Source organism: Macrobrachium nipponense, chromosome 31 (assembly GCF_015104395.2).
Source record: "Macrobrachium nipponense isolate FS-2020 chromosome 31, ASM1510439v2, whole genome shotgun sequence".
Lineage (NCBI taxonomy): Eukaryota > Metazoa > Arthropoda > Malacostraca > Decapoda > Palaemonidae > Macrobrachium > Macrobrachium nipponense.
In genome coordinates this window covers 2,133,548-2,148,547 of record NC_061093.1, presented here as the reverse complement: position 1 = coordinate 2,148,547, position 15,000 = coordinate 2,133,548, and the positions used below count along the sequence as shown (strand labels likewise).

Sequence of the window (15,000 nt, the reverse complement as noted above, 5' to 3'; positions counted from 1 at the left end):
CGCTCCTATCAAGGGGGAGGCGGCGGCTGTGGTCTGGTGTCTGAAAAAAACTTGTCACTTTTTGCTGGGCTGCCCTAACCTACTTCTGGTAACAGACCATTGCCCGTTGGTTAAGTTGTTTGGCAGTTGGGAGTTGAAGCACGCTGAGAATCCCAGATTGTTCCGCTTGAAAGAAAAAACCCTTCAGTATAAATTCGCAGTCAAATATGGGACAGGTAAAAGAAATACTGCCGCTGATACCTTGTCTTGGTACCAGAGTCTTAAGGCATCACTGACCAAGATAGACATGGAGGATGCAGAAGAGATATGTGGGATAACATCTGTTGCAATGATCACATCCTTTCATGATGTGGATTGTGACATCATAGTAATCAACAGTGAGGACGATGAGAAAATTGCCAGCAAAGATGATGATTATCAGATGTTATTGAAAAGGGTGAGAGACAACAACTGGCCAGAAAGTAGGAATATGGTTGAGCCAGCATTAAAATCGTATTTTCAGGCAAGGGAATGGCTTAGCTATATGAATGGACTGGTCACTTATACTTTCGATGAGGGTCACATACTTTTGGTAGTGCCGCAAGCTCTGAGGGAAACTGTGGCACGTAGCCTACACTCGGGCCACCAAGGCGCTGACTGAATGTTGTGTAGGGCATGGCAGTCAGTGTATTGGCCTGGGATAGAGGCAGATGTAATGTTTCAGAGGTCTAAATGTACGACATGCAATGAGAATTCGCCATCCCAACAACGAGAACCATTCATTCCCACCCAACCGCCAGTGTATCCATTTCAGAAAACCGTAGCAGATTTCTTTCAGTTAGATAATAAATGCTATTTAGCATATGCAGACAGATTAATGGGTAGCTGAAACTGTCGCACTGTGGCACTGGTGTGACTTCATCAAAGATCATCCCTGTATTGTGAAAGTTGTTCTGCCACTGGGGTACCCCTGAGGAGATATTCACTGATGGGGGAATGAACTTAGCGAGTACTGAGATGTTGGACTTTTATAAGCAATAGGGGGTGCAATTGCGTATCTCATCAGAACAATACCCCCAATCAAATGGGCGAGCTGAGGCGGCTGTGCGCTCTGCTAAGCATATGATAAGGGACAATGTTAGGGGTGATGGTAGCCTAGACACCGATGCCACAGCAAAGCCCTTGTGCAATACAGAAATACTCCCCTAAGAGATATAGACAAGTCCCCTGCGCAATTAACGTTGGGGAGGCAGTTACAGGACTCTATCCCAATGGTGAATGAATCCTTGTTTTTGGATAATCATTGGATGATGACAATACAAGAGAGAGAGAGAGAGAAAAGGCTATTGTCAAAACTTCACAGAAAGAGAAGGAATTATATGACCTGCATGCATGGCAGTTGCCATACCTACGTGTAGACAACCAAGTCCTCGCACAGGATGTAGTCAGTAAGAAGTGGGATCGATCGGGGATGGTAATGGAAAAACTCCCATATAGATGGGGCTTCCAGAATGTCGAGGAGAAATCGCCGCCACTTGAAATAAATAACAGTGAAGAGCCAGTGCCTGGCTGTAAAACCAGCTGGGAAAGTGCCACGTACCCAGGACCAGGAGGTATATGCTGACCATGGCAGCCCCCTACCCCTTGGTAGGCATAGTTCAAGGCCAACTAAATGCCCAGCTTGGATGAAGGACTGCTAAAGTGGAAAATAGATTGCATTCTGTTTGTGGAGCTATTATTATGTATTGCTTCAATTAACCATTCTTCGCTGAATTTTTTTTCCTTCATTTTGTCTGTTCTCATTTGTGATACCGTTTGTTTGTCTGATTTTGAGTATACCTATGTTTTCCGGTAATGCATAGCTGGGGGGGGGGGGTGTAATACTACGTGTTGTTGTGGCGGGATCACGAGCTCAAAAAACAAGCGGGCAAGACCCCACCACATAAATGTAATCAATCCAGCTGCCAGACTCACCCTCAGCCACACTTTTGTCTACATGGTACAGAAAAATGCAGGACAATTGACTTACCTCTACACAGAACAAAAAACACAAACACATGTACTGTCCCCAACTCCAGATACTCAGAGCTATGCTGTACTGTCCGCTGGATGAGGTCACTGAGACACCAACAACCGCTGCAAACCAACACACAACCAACAACAAAGAACTATAACCGCACAACTCAACAACAACAACCAAGAACCGCACAACACAACAAGCAACTAAGGACTACAACCCCACAACCCAACAACAACCAAGGACCACAATCCCACAACTCAACAATACAACACCAAGAAACCACAACATTTCACCAATGACCCCACTCCACAACACCAACCAACAACCCCACACCCAACCACTCACAACAACACCAAGTAACCACAACAGCCCCAACAACAACAACAACCTTCAACTACAACAACTCACAACTCAACAACCTCCCAACACACAAGCACAACAACCTTCAAACACACAGCACAAATAACTCCCCGAAAACACAGCACAACTGACCAACAATACTGCCAAGACCTGCCCAAACGTCTGTCCTTCACGGTTTCTCATTACAGACTGACTCAAAACACAGACCAGACTCTCGACTGACCCATAACACCCCCTCACTGAACGAGCAATTCGCTTGCTAACCATCCATTCACATGAACACAAACAACCTAATGCTGCTTACATTTACCGCTCTCTCTCTCTCTTATGGAAAACCAAAAACACAAATACACACTACACGATCTCAACAGCAACACAAACCACGAAACTCTTTCTCTCAAAGGCATTGTCAAATGGAACTCCCAAAACTCCTCCATATTGTTATGTCTATGGTTAGCAACGCATTACCTAACTCCATCGCGCCAAGACTTTGGCGCGAATGCCAGTTGCCCTGTACCCGCCTTAGGATTAAGATGCCTCTGTAATAAACCATCAACACAGGAATAGTGCCTCTTACCCTGCCCATAGAGTATCCTATACCATGAGAGCAGACTCGCTAAATTTCTTCCAGTCTACTTCATTTACCTTCCATTTAGGCGGTGATTCAGATGGCTGATTCTTAAGCGATTTTATATGAATTGGGAAGTGGTCACTCCCATTTGGATATTCATTAAGTGGTTTTTCATAATCAATATAAATACTAGATGAGCAAATGCTCAGATCAATAGCTGAGCGGGTATTGGAGTAGACATTATGATATGTCATGGCTCCATTATTAAGTACAGGGATATCATGACCATCCATAATACCTTCCAACATCCTACCCTTTGCGTCTACCATGTTCCCACCCCAAATGGGATTGTGAGCATTAAAATCTCCAAGGAGGAACGGCGTAGGAAGCTGATTTATCAATAAATTTATATCATTATAAGTGAAATCCAAATCAGGAGGAGGGTAGATGGGGCAGACTGTAATTTGCTTGTCTAAAATGAAAGTTACTGCTACAGCTTGGAGATGAGTATTAATTGACAGCAAGGAGTGTTGCAACAACTTATTTGCAATAACTACTGCACCTCCCTCAGCTCTATCTCCTATCAGTGGTGAAGAATTATACATGCTGTAATTTAATCCAGGATTATATTGTGTGCTTCCAAGCTTAGTTTCCCAGAGCACAATGCCCGAGTTATGGTCATGAAGCAGTACCTTCAGCTCTTCGCTTCGGGCCCTGAGGCCTCTACAATTCCATTCTAATATTGCAGTAAAAACTATTTCTTTGGCTTGGTGGAAGGCCCTTTGGATGGAGCTTACTTATTTACTCTCTTCTGTTTATGAGCATTATCTGGTGATGATTTGGAAAGGACTGGTCTTGACAGGTATGGTTTTTTATCTGTTAATTTACTAGTGCCATTTTGTTTCCCTTTCTTGTCAAATTGTTTGAATTCAAGCTGGGGTTCTTGCATTGAGCTTAGTACTTTATATTTCTTACTAAGTGATAGAAGTTTAGTTGGATTTTATGGAGGAGAGGATGAGGGGGAACGTTTCCTCTTTTGGTGCTTTTGCTCCTCAGTCACCATTAAACCAGGCAGAGATCCGGCCTGAGACAATTACAAGGTGGTTGGGTCTAAAGCCATCTTATCCTCCTTGGAGGCTTGCACTCTAACCTCAACAGGCCGAGCACCTGACCCAGATGGCTGGGCCATTACCACAGGGGTTGATGCACCGGCTACATTAGAGGGTGCTGCCACTGGCCCCCTAGGGGTAGATAAGGGTAGTAGCTGAAGAACTTGAACATATATGCTCCTAGGTTGTTGTCCTAATTGTCTTTTTGCAAAACCAATACTAATACGCTCTGCATTGGCTCTATTTAGTGCAGACAATTCAGATTTGTATATTTCACAATTTTTGTTATTGGAGTTATGTTCCAGTTGACAATTCACATATTTTGCTTTTCTGTTACATTCATCATCATGATGGACACCAGAGCAACTTATACGAATTTTAGTATTTTCACAGTTTTTTGATGAGTAGCCAAACTTAAAACAATGATAGCACAGCATTGGTCTATGCTGGAAAGGAAGTACTCATACCCTTTCATTTTTAAATATGACATGAGAAGGTACTTCAGAGTCTATGAAGGTTAAAATGATCATGTTGGCAAAAACTGCCTTTTTAACTTTCCAAACCAAGTTGGTGCTCGTTTCTAGAATGTCTTCTGTCATGTCATAGAGGTCTTTATCAAATATTACTCCTCTCCCATAACTATAGCTTAAGTGGGGTTTGATGTTCGTGATCATTTCATCACTTTTAGTATTCAACAAGGTCAGCATATATGCTTTGGTTGTGGACTTGGCATGAATAAGAACGATGTTCTTCCTAAAATGAGACATATCACGCTCTTTGTTCCTCCCATTTTTTCTGAAGAAACCTGCAAAATTTGTAGTAGCTATAATTTTCCTCCTTGGCTGAAGCTACCAGCCCCATAGCAGGTTTAGGAGTCCTTCTTCTGCAATCTGCTTTCTCTCTGGTTAATCTTGAGCCCATTTGGATAGCAAATAAACGTCCAAGTCTTTGGGAACTTTGTCTGTTAAGGTTCCTCGTACTGTAGCTAGACTGATTTGTATGGCATTTATCATACTACTAGCCTTTGGAACCTCATCATGGCTACTAAAGGTAACCCAAGCTTCCCATTTAGTTTCACTATCAATAAAGATCATCCTGATTTCTGCAACGGTTCCAAATGATTTCAAAGCTGTCAAGGTCATTTCATAATCACAACTGACTGGTAAGTCTTCGATGTAGGTCATTCTCAAATTTTTCACACAACCTTGCTCTGTTGAGGATTTAACTTTGGATGAAGATTTCTTAGAGAAGTCTGTCATTGACTGAAGTAATCATCAATGAAGCATGGCTAGAGGGTCCAGGTGAGGGGAAGTCAAGAGGAGGATCAGATTCGTTATTACTGCTTTTCTTCAATTGACATTTGGAGAATTTTGAATCTCCATGATGGATGCAGAGGTCGTCATCTGTGCCAGAAGAGCACCGTCATAAGGACCAGTACTTGAATCCTTACAACCGCTAGACTTAAAGATTTGAGAAGAGAGGAAAAAAATAAACCTGAAAACCTTTGAAAGATATCATCAGCCTTTCATGGAGTTTATTCTTTCACCAATGGCACAAGTGAGAAACCGACTCCCAAATATCCGCATCCGTATACCTTACCCGACAGGGGATGGCACAACATAATTAAAGTGGCCCAAGTGTAAGCCAAACCCGCTTGATAGGACTGAGGGTATTACAAGAATACAATCACCCCCACCCTAATCACATTATGGGCAAACCAGATAGAATGCCGATCGAGAGTCCTAAACCCAGAAACAGACCCCCCTTGAATCCGTGGTCCAGTCCTGCAGAATAGTTCCGCCTGGAAACTCTGGTACGAACATTTTCGGGCATGTTGCACAAGTCAAGTTAATTTGCCTTTGGAACGTTGGTGACAGTCTCAGTGTCAGGCCATCTGCATCGAAGGATCAAATGTCAGAAATTTTCCCTCCAACTAGGGTGGGTTCTTTGTCCTGGGATGGTATGAGACTATGATGATCTGACCTGAAGGGCAAAACCTACAAACGTTGTTATTATAGTATGAGGTTTAGAGAGACAGACGGGTAGCTGGGTACTGATAATTTATTTACAGGTGAGCTCAGGTTATAAACAGGTGTGCGGACGGATCTATAGTATGCAACCAACACTGACACAAAAATGACATGATCCTAACCGGATTTGTGTTTCTTGACGTGCTAATTTACATGAATATTATTTGCTATTCTGAATTAAAAGATGTGAATATGTTAGCGGCAAGGCTGCAAAGTGCTTGATAGTATGATATGAAGTACAACGCAGACAAGAAAACTGCATGTGTACATTTAGGCAAAAAACGCTGTCCTTACAAATACTCTCCCCCCGCCCCCACAAGACAGTGGTTATGGCAGTGAACATTGGATGATAAATAGGAATTGGGAGGCTGAATACTAGTTGCTGTAGTGTATCGGAGGGTGCCCCCTCGTCTGTGACACTAACTGCTTCGGGGGGCTCTTGTTTTCCGTTATGGAGGAGTTATGGAGTTCCATTTGACAATGTCTGTGTGAGAGAGAGAGAGAGAGAGAGAGAGAGAGGGTGTAATTGCTGTATGGATGGTTAACGACCGAATTGGCAGTTGGTGAGTGCTGAGTTGTCTGCTGGTGCAGCTGGAGTTAGTTGTTAGAGTTCTATGTTTTTTAGTTAGTCTTTAGTCAGAAGCTGTGATAGACAGTAGTGTTGGCAGCAGTCTAGTGAAGGCATTGAAATTCGTTTGAGTTGTGTTTTGTTGATTTGTTGTTAGTTACTGTTAAGGTTGGTGTTGTTTTCTTGGAGTTGTTATGCCTGTGTTGTTGGATTTTTGTGATTTTAGGGATTGTTTGTGCAGTGGTCTTGGATTGTGGTTGTGTTTCTTTTTTTGTTTTTGTGGTTGAGTTCCTTGTTGTTTGCTGTGTTGTTGAGTTCCTTGTTGTTGTTAGGTTGTGTTCCTTGGTTGTTTGCCATGTTGCTGAGTTGTGGTTGTGTTCCTTGGTTGCTGTGTTGTGCTTGTTGGGTGTTGTGTTGTTGGGTTGTGGTCGTTGGGTGTTGTGTTGTTTGGTTGTGGGTCTTGGGTTTTGTTTTGTGGTTGGTGGTGTCTCAGTGACCTTGACCAGCAGACAGCACAGGATAGCCCAGAGTATCTGGAGTTGGGTAAGTACATGTGCCCGTGTTTTTTTTTTTTTTTTTTTGTTCTGTGTATAGGTATAGGTCAATTGTCCTGCATGTATTCTGTAATGTAAAGAGGAAAGTGTGACTGAAGGTGAGTTTGGCAGCTGGATTGATTAGTTTATGTAGGGGGGGGGGGGATTTTCCCCTTGCTTTTAAGCTTGTGATCACGCCACAGTGTGTCCTCTGGTGGGCCCGGCAGCAGGATTCCGCCCCTGGAGCAAATCCTGGGGAGTTCGAATGCTGTCTTCGGATGGCTGCAGCGCCATTGGTATAGTCTAGGTACCTCGGGGAAAGGAAGGTCTTCTGGTGGTATTCTGGGGCGGCTGGTGGGTCTTTCCTCAGTGGTGCCCTCCTCCGTCAGGAAAGCTGGCTTCAATCTGTCGATGGAGACCCAATCCTCTCATCCATTGATACGCGGGAGGTAGGCCTTTTCCGAGCGGTGGAGAACTTGGAAAGGCCCGTGATATGGTCTTGTCAGTGGCGGCTGGTGCGCATCATAGCAGACGAATATGTTCTTGCATGTTTCTAGGGCCTTGGGCCAGAAATGACTTGACCTGTCTGAGAAAGTCTTGAGACAGGGGGTGAATTTCCTTGCAGATTCTCGCAGCCTGGCAATCGAGATGTCCTCGGTATCGGTTGACAATGGGAGGAACTTGCCTGGGACTGCCAAGGTGTCCCTGTAGACTTTCTCTGCAGGTGATGCTACTCCGTTGGCCCTCGGAGCAGAGTGGAGGCCAAGGAGGACCCAAGGTAACTGCATCTTCCAATTATTGCCGAAGCAACTCGCCATCAGGGAGGCCTTGAGGGAGCAATGGAACCTCTCCACTATACCATTGGTTGCAGCGTTGTAGGCGGTTGTTCTGGGGTGCGACGTCCCCATCAAGCAAGCCAGGGCACCCCACAGATCTGACAGAAAAGTGGTTCTGCGGTCCGTTGTGATGTCGTCTGGCACTCCGAAATGGCTGATCCAGCTGGAGAGAAGGGCTTCCGTGCAGGTGTTGGTGGTGGCCTCCATCATAGGTGTTGCTTCAGGCCATCTGGTGGACCAATCGATGACTGTGAGGAGGTATCTGTGACCTCCTGACAGAGGAAGGGGCCCTACAACGTCTACATGAATATGGCTGAATCTCTGCTTGGGCTGGGGAAAACTGCTGATTCCTGACTTGGTGTGCTGATCTTGCTCTTCTGGCATGGGATGCATTGTCTCGCCCACTTCCGAGAATCCCTTCGGATGCCATGCCACACGAACTTCTCTGTCAGGAGGCGAGTTGTTGTTCGGCCCGAAGGATGCAAGAGGCTTTGGATGATTTCAAAGACCTTCTTTCTCTGGGATGCTGGGATTAGCAGGCAAGGTGTCCTGTGCTGGCATCGCAGAGTAGTGTCGTTGGCGATGGGCCGAAGGGCACGTCTTTCTACTTAAGGGAGGTTGGCTGCTTGTTCCCGGGCTAAGTCTTCGTAGTCAATCCCAAGGTGGACTGAGCTGATTTCGACTTGGGAAAGGGCATCGGCCACGTAGCCAAACTCCATAATGGTTGCGAGGTGTCACTGTTGTCTGGCAGACCAGGCATCTCCTACTTTGATAAAGGCACGTATCAGTGGTTGGTGGTCCTTTCTTATGGTAAAATGGTTCCCCTCCAGCAGGTAACGGAAATGACGAATGGCCTGATAGACCACTAGTAATTCTCAGTCAAAAGTGCTGTATCGGGTCTCAGTGAGCTGCAACTTCCTGCTGAAGAAGGTGGCTAGTTGGGGCACTCCATGAATCACCTGCTGCAGGACTGCTCCACAGGCGACATTGTGTGCAGCTTTTTATCATCACCAACATTAAGGGCCCCCCACCACAGTGCAGATTTCCTGGCACAACACTGGCTCGGTGGTGAGTTGTAGGGGCGCTGCAGGGTCTTGGTGAGCCAAGTTAGTCGCCCTAGATAGAGATGTCTTCGTCTGCAGGAAGGCTTGTTGCTGCGCTGTCTCCCACACCAGCTTCTTTGGTTCCCCTTCAGGACCTCTGTCAGGGGGGTCATGGTGCGGGCGATGTCGGGTGTGAATCGGCAGTAATAATTCACTATCCCGACGAACTCCTGCAGTGCCTTGATTGTGGATGGCGTCAGGAATTTCTCTACGGCAGCTACCTTTGACATCATGGGGCGGATGCCTTCTGCGGAGATCTTGTGCCCCAGGAAGTCCACCTTCTCGGAGCCAAAGGTACACTTGTCAAAATGGATGACTAATCCATTCTCCTGAAGGTGCTGCAAAATGGCTTGGATGTGTTGCAGATGTTCTTGCAGTGACCTGGTAAAAATTGAGGATGTCGTCCACATAGCAAATACAGAAGGGCAGGTCTCCTAGTATGCTGTCCATCAAGTGCTAGAAGGTAGCTCCAGCGTTCCTCAGGCCAAAGGTGGAGTAGGCAAAAACATAGGACCCAAACGGCGTGATGATGGCTGTCTTAGGGATGTCCTCAGATTTGACTGGTACCTGAAAATATGACTGAAGAAGGTCCATTTTTGTAAATAATATTGCCCCATGAAGGGACCCCGTCAGGTCCTGCATATTCGGTAGGGGGTAATGATCTGGAGTAGTCACTAAATTCAGCTGACGGTAATCCCCACAAGGTCTCCAGGTCCCGTCTGCCTTCTTGACCATGTGAAGGGGTGATGCTCACGGGGTGGAGGACTTCTTGCAGATGCCCATCTGCTCTCTGTGAAGGCCCTTTTAGCGTCTTAGAGTCGGTTCGGCGGTAGCCTGTGAAACTTTGCGTGTGTGGGCGGGCCAGTGGTCACGATGTGATGGTAGATGCCGTGCTTGGCCAGGGTTCCAGCCACATGAAGAAGTTCCGGCTTGAATACGTTGGGGAACTGAAGAAGGGCACTGTATTTGTTGGGTGCTACAGAGCAGATGGTAGGAATTCTTGGGCCTGCGGCAAGGGGAAAAGACCGGCAGGTCCCTGTGTCGAGGAGGCGTTTGTGGGCCTTGTCAACCAGGAGCCAGTGTTGTGCCAGGAAATCTGCGCTGTGGTGGGGGGCCCTTAATGTCGGTGATGATAAAAAGCTGCACATAAGTCCAACCCAGGCTGGATATCCTGCGAGATCTCATACCGAGGGAACGGATGGGGGTCCGTTTCACAGCCATCAGGGCAGCGGTGGCATTTGGGGCGTGGCTGCGATCATCCTCCGAAGGTGGGAACACTGACTGCATAGCTCCGGTGTCTACTAACATCCTCTTGCCAGAGATCTCATCGTGGATATAGAAAGCTACAGGCTGTGGCCCCTGAAAGAGCACTGCCATGGCTGCTGATGGGGGCGGATGCCTTCCCCGTTGTTTCACTAGTTGTATGAGCATGGTTTCTCACACCGTTTGCCATATTTGCTGAATTTCTTATGGTAGAAACACCATGCTAGGTTTCCACGTTGCTGCTGTGTTGGGGATCCTTTTTGTATGGCGTTGATTTCTGCTGCTTCTTCTCCTGCTGTGTCGTCTTCCATCAGGCAGTTGGTCGAAGGCGTCGATGGGGTGAAAAAGGTGGCCACCTGGGAGGCCTCAGTCAGTCTCCGAGCCTTCACAACCAATCCCTTGTTGGATATACGTGGATTGCCATTATTTGCTTCCTTACCTCTGGTTTCAAGTGACAGAGGAATATCTCCTGCTTAAGACTGATCTTCTTGCGTTGCCTGTTGTCATCCCACCCCGGCAGGAGGATGAGGTCTATCTAGGAGACCTGTGGGTTTCTATCTTGTATGCGGTTTGCTACCAAGTCTAGGATTCGGACGGCTCTGTCGATGGTGGGGAGGGAGAAGGTGTCAGTCATCTTCACCTTTAGATCGGTATAATATATCGCATCTAGCTGAGCAATAATCCTGGACACATCTGCTCATAGACTTCATCTGGCATGGCCAACGCAACGAAGTCAGCCCTCAGAACTTTGTCAGAGATGCCTGCAATCTGGAACTGGCTTTCTGCGTGCAGGAACCATGTGGCTGGATTCTTGGCGGCAAGCGGTGGCAGCTTCACTGAAGGAGATGCGTCTGCCCTCTGAGGTGAGGTGGGGGTAGGGGGGTTGTTGGCTGCCCCTAAGGTGATGTCTGCTGTGGAGCGCAGCATGTCTCCCTCAAAACCGGGTAAACTGAGCGAACGTCTAACACTCCTTGGAGGTGTGCCGTAATTAGCCTGCTAAAGGCATTGGCGTTGTCCTCGGAGGGGAATTCTCAGACCTAAACTGAGGCGCCATAATAAGTTTGCTAAAGGTCTCTGAAGTGATCGGTGGTATTTAGTCCTTTAATGGCCGAGCCAAAACCGCTTAAGTCACCTATCCAATCCGGGGTCACTAGTGTGAGGTTTAGAGAAGGAGATAGGTAGCTGGGTACTGATCATTTATTTACAGGTGAGCTCAGTTTATAAACAGGTGTGTGGATGGATCTGTAGTGCGCGACCGACACCGACACAAAAATGACACGATCCGACCTGGATTTGTTTCTTGACATGCTAATATACATGAATATTATTTGCTATATTGAGTTAAGAGATATGAGTGATATGTCGGCGGCAAGGCCGCAAAGTGCTTAACCCTAGATAGGAAACCCTACTAGCATGTAACTCTGTTGGAAACCCTGTATCCATATGGAATCATTGTAGGAAAAAAAAAAATATGCAAACATGCTTAATTATACCAAAACTTACAAAAGTAGAAAATACGTATTCTTGAACAAATATGGCCTATATTTATGACAATTAAACGAAATAGAATTTACCTTTGGCATAGCAAAAACTTGAAATAAAAATGATCTTAGCCTACCAATACAGGTACTGGAATGAAAACACCACGTCATTGAACAAAGTATTATTCTAATATATAAGCTAGGGTCTTATAAGAATCTCAGAGGCAGACTGGTAACTACATAAAACATCGGTCCTGGAATAAATAAAATTGGACATATTTTATTATTCGCATTTCAGCAGCAAAATCACGTGTTTTCAGCTATAATATATTCTGGTGAATATGCAGCTTGTAGATGCAGTAAAACCCCTTTTCTTTTAAATAACTTGGTTTTTAGTATACTGTAAATGTTTGAATCATGAAACAAATATCTCGAATCTCCTAATTTCTTAGCTTGACATTCCTTGCAAACCACACTGTAGTGTCTTAGAAAGTAAGTCCTGGACATGTAAGTCATGTTTCACTATGTAAAAGATCATAATAAGGCTATTACACCCTCAAAACATTGTATTTGTTATGTACAAGGGGTATAATGGCCTTTTCTGTCGAAATATTTTGTTCACCATTTACTGTCATATTAGGAAACGCTGTCCATTTGTATACATGAGTACTCCCTAAATGTGGATGAAGAGGAGCAGCAAATTACACACTTTACGTTATCAACATCATGTGCTGAATTTCGCTCCAGACAACCAACTGAATCCAATGAGTATGAATTTTAGGAAATATTTGGCGGGAAATACAAAAGTTACTAGGGAGCTATGGTGCCATATGGCACAGGGATTTCTATCTAAGGTTAATACCTCATATATATGAGGTACAACGTGGACAAGAAAACTGCATATGTACATTTAGGCAAAAAGCGTTGTCCTTACAACAGAAGGTCCAGCAAGATACGGCAGGGATTTACAATTTTATTACAAAACTATACTTTGATAATTTAAAGTACAACAGTGAATTGACCACACAGTCGGCCACAAAGCTCACAATCAAAGAGCATAAAAAAGTTTACAAACAACACAAAATTACCATTACATCAACAAAAATCCTGCAGTTTGATTCCTCAGTTACACATTATCAAAGCATTACAGACATGAAGCCTCGGATTGCAGAGTTACTCAAAGATTAGTTTAAACCATACCACAGGCTCTCGATATCAAAGGAATCTTGGCTATGAAAGAAATGGCGTGAGCTAAGTTGTCTTACCGCAGTATTAGGCACCCTGAGAAAGAGGCAGAACTAGCTGAGCTGCATCCCCCGTCGTCAACTCGTTTTCCCCTCAAAATCTCCAGATTGGATATTTATCAGAATTTTAGCCTGATTTACAAAATTGACAGTTCCAATAATTTACACAAAGCAGTTTTCACTGTTTAATCTCTATATCATGGATTTTTCCACTTATATTTACACAACCAGGAGAACCATAAACCTGCTTATATTGAACGTTGTGAAGGTTCTCAGAGGAAAAGAGGATCCAGGCTTTTTTCGCGACAGGCTCGAAAATTTCTTTACGAAATTTTGGGAGATTGCATAAGATTTTACTAAGAATAAACATTAATGCCAGCACGGGAAACGCTGGACCTTGTCTTAGTACTGCGTCAGTAACACGAAGCTGTATATTGCGAGCTAACTAAAGAAAAATAGATCGCAACGCCTTAACTTTCAGTACCCAAAAAGTGTCCAGAATAGTATAGTAACAATAAGTGCGGGCAGAAGATAGATAAGAACAGCCGTCTGAATAGTATGATACTGATTTTTTTATTTACAAAGAATTATCTTGAAGGACTGTTTATAAGAAGAGTACTAATGGTGGGAACAGACAAACATTCAGACTTGAGAAGTACCAGATTTCATGAACTATTAAAAGTTACACAAAAATCAAAAGTTTATAAGCAGAAGAAACGCTGAATAACAAGTGTAATCAGAGGTAGCTGGAAGGATCAGCATAAAAGAAACGTAAATGCAACAAGAAAGAATAGCAGGGACTCGAATTGCCATCTGGGTTCTTCTTCTTGTGATTTATACTGACTGGTGACACTGGAGTGTTGAATGTCCGCAACTGTGTCTCGAAAGTGACAGTCGCTAAGTAAACGTTAGTCGCTAACTAGTGTAAACCTATGGAAATTTGGGACCAATAAGCCTACGTAGAAAGGTAATTAGCTTGTTAGAGTATTAGATAATAGCTTTAGTGCATTAAATAATAAAAAATAACTTATGGTGGGAAATTATTCATAAAATTCGTTGATAATTGCCCTGGATTAACCTAGCTACCTATACCTATAGGTAGTAGGGCTAGGTAGCTACTAGGTAGTAGGTAGGCGAGGCTATATAGGCTACCTACGTCAATGTTTCCCTTGAATATGAATTTAGCTATTCCTCCTATAACCTGTGACTCATTTACGGCAGTCCACAATATTCACTGCGTTGTGGGCCTACCCTAGGGTAGAAGAATCTGACGGATTACCTACCTACTATAGGTTAGGGTGGACGACGTGATTAAACCTATACCTACCTAGAGTATGCGTTCCCTTAAGTTTTACCGCAAATTTCATATTGGCTCTGGCTAGTGGCTCAAATCCACCCCAATAGGATGCATAAACGGGGTTTTGCCACGTCGTAATCTACAAGAACGAATATGGGTTAAGGTGTCAACTATTGTAGGCTTAGTAGCCTTGTAGCTAGCTACACAACAACGGGATGTCTACTTTCCAATCCACCCCGCCCCCCAAGGAAAAAAAAAATCGAAGGACATGTAGCCTAGGCTTACCTATATACCTAGTTTTATAGCTACCTATAGCCTATTTTTTAGAGTGGGAATGAAATCCATGCTATTTAGGGTAAAAAACCGCATGGTACAGGGGTGGACCATGTACGATCAATGTGTACAACCCAAAAAAAAGTACATTATAACGCGTCCTGACATCGGAGATGGGCAGCAGACTCGACTTGTTGGTGAGAAACGGAGCTAAAGACCTCTATTCCGGTGTCAGGACGCGTTATAATGTACTTTTCTTGGGGTTGTACACATTGATCGTACATGGTCCACCCCTGTACCATGCGGTTTTTTACCCTAACTAATTTTTTCAAT

The 15,000-nt window shown here is 44.6% G+C and overlaps 1 long non-coding RNA gene across 1 annotated transcript in view; it reads left to right on the top strand.

The window, feature by feature from the left end:
- Positions 1-13,528: 13,528 nt before the first annotated feature.
- LOC135206606 (uncharacterized) overlaps positions 13,529-15,000 on the top strand; it is a 281,540-nt gene continuing 280,068 nt past the window's right edge. Inside the window, exon 1 of the long non-coding RNA XR_010312798.1 lies at positions 13,529-14,064. This is a non-coding gene — a long non-coding RNA (uncharacterized LOC135206606). The remainder of the gene's footprint in view (positions 14,065-15,000) is intronic.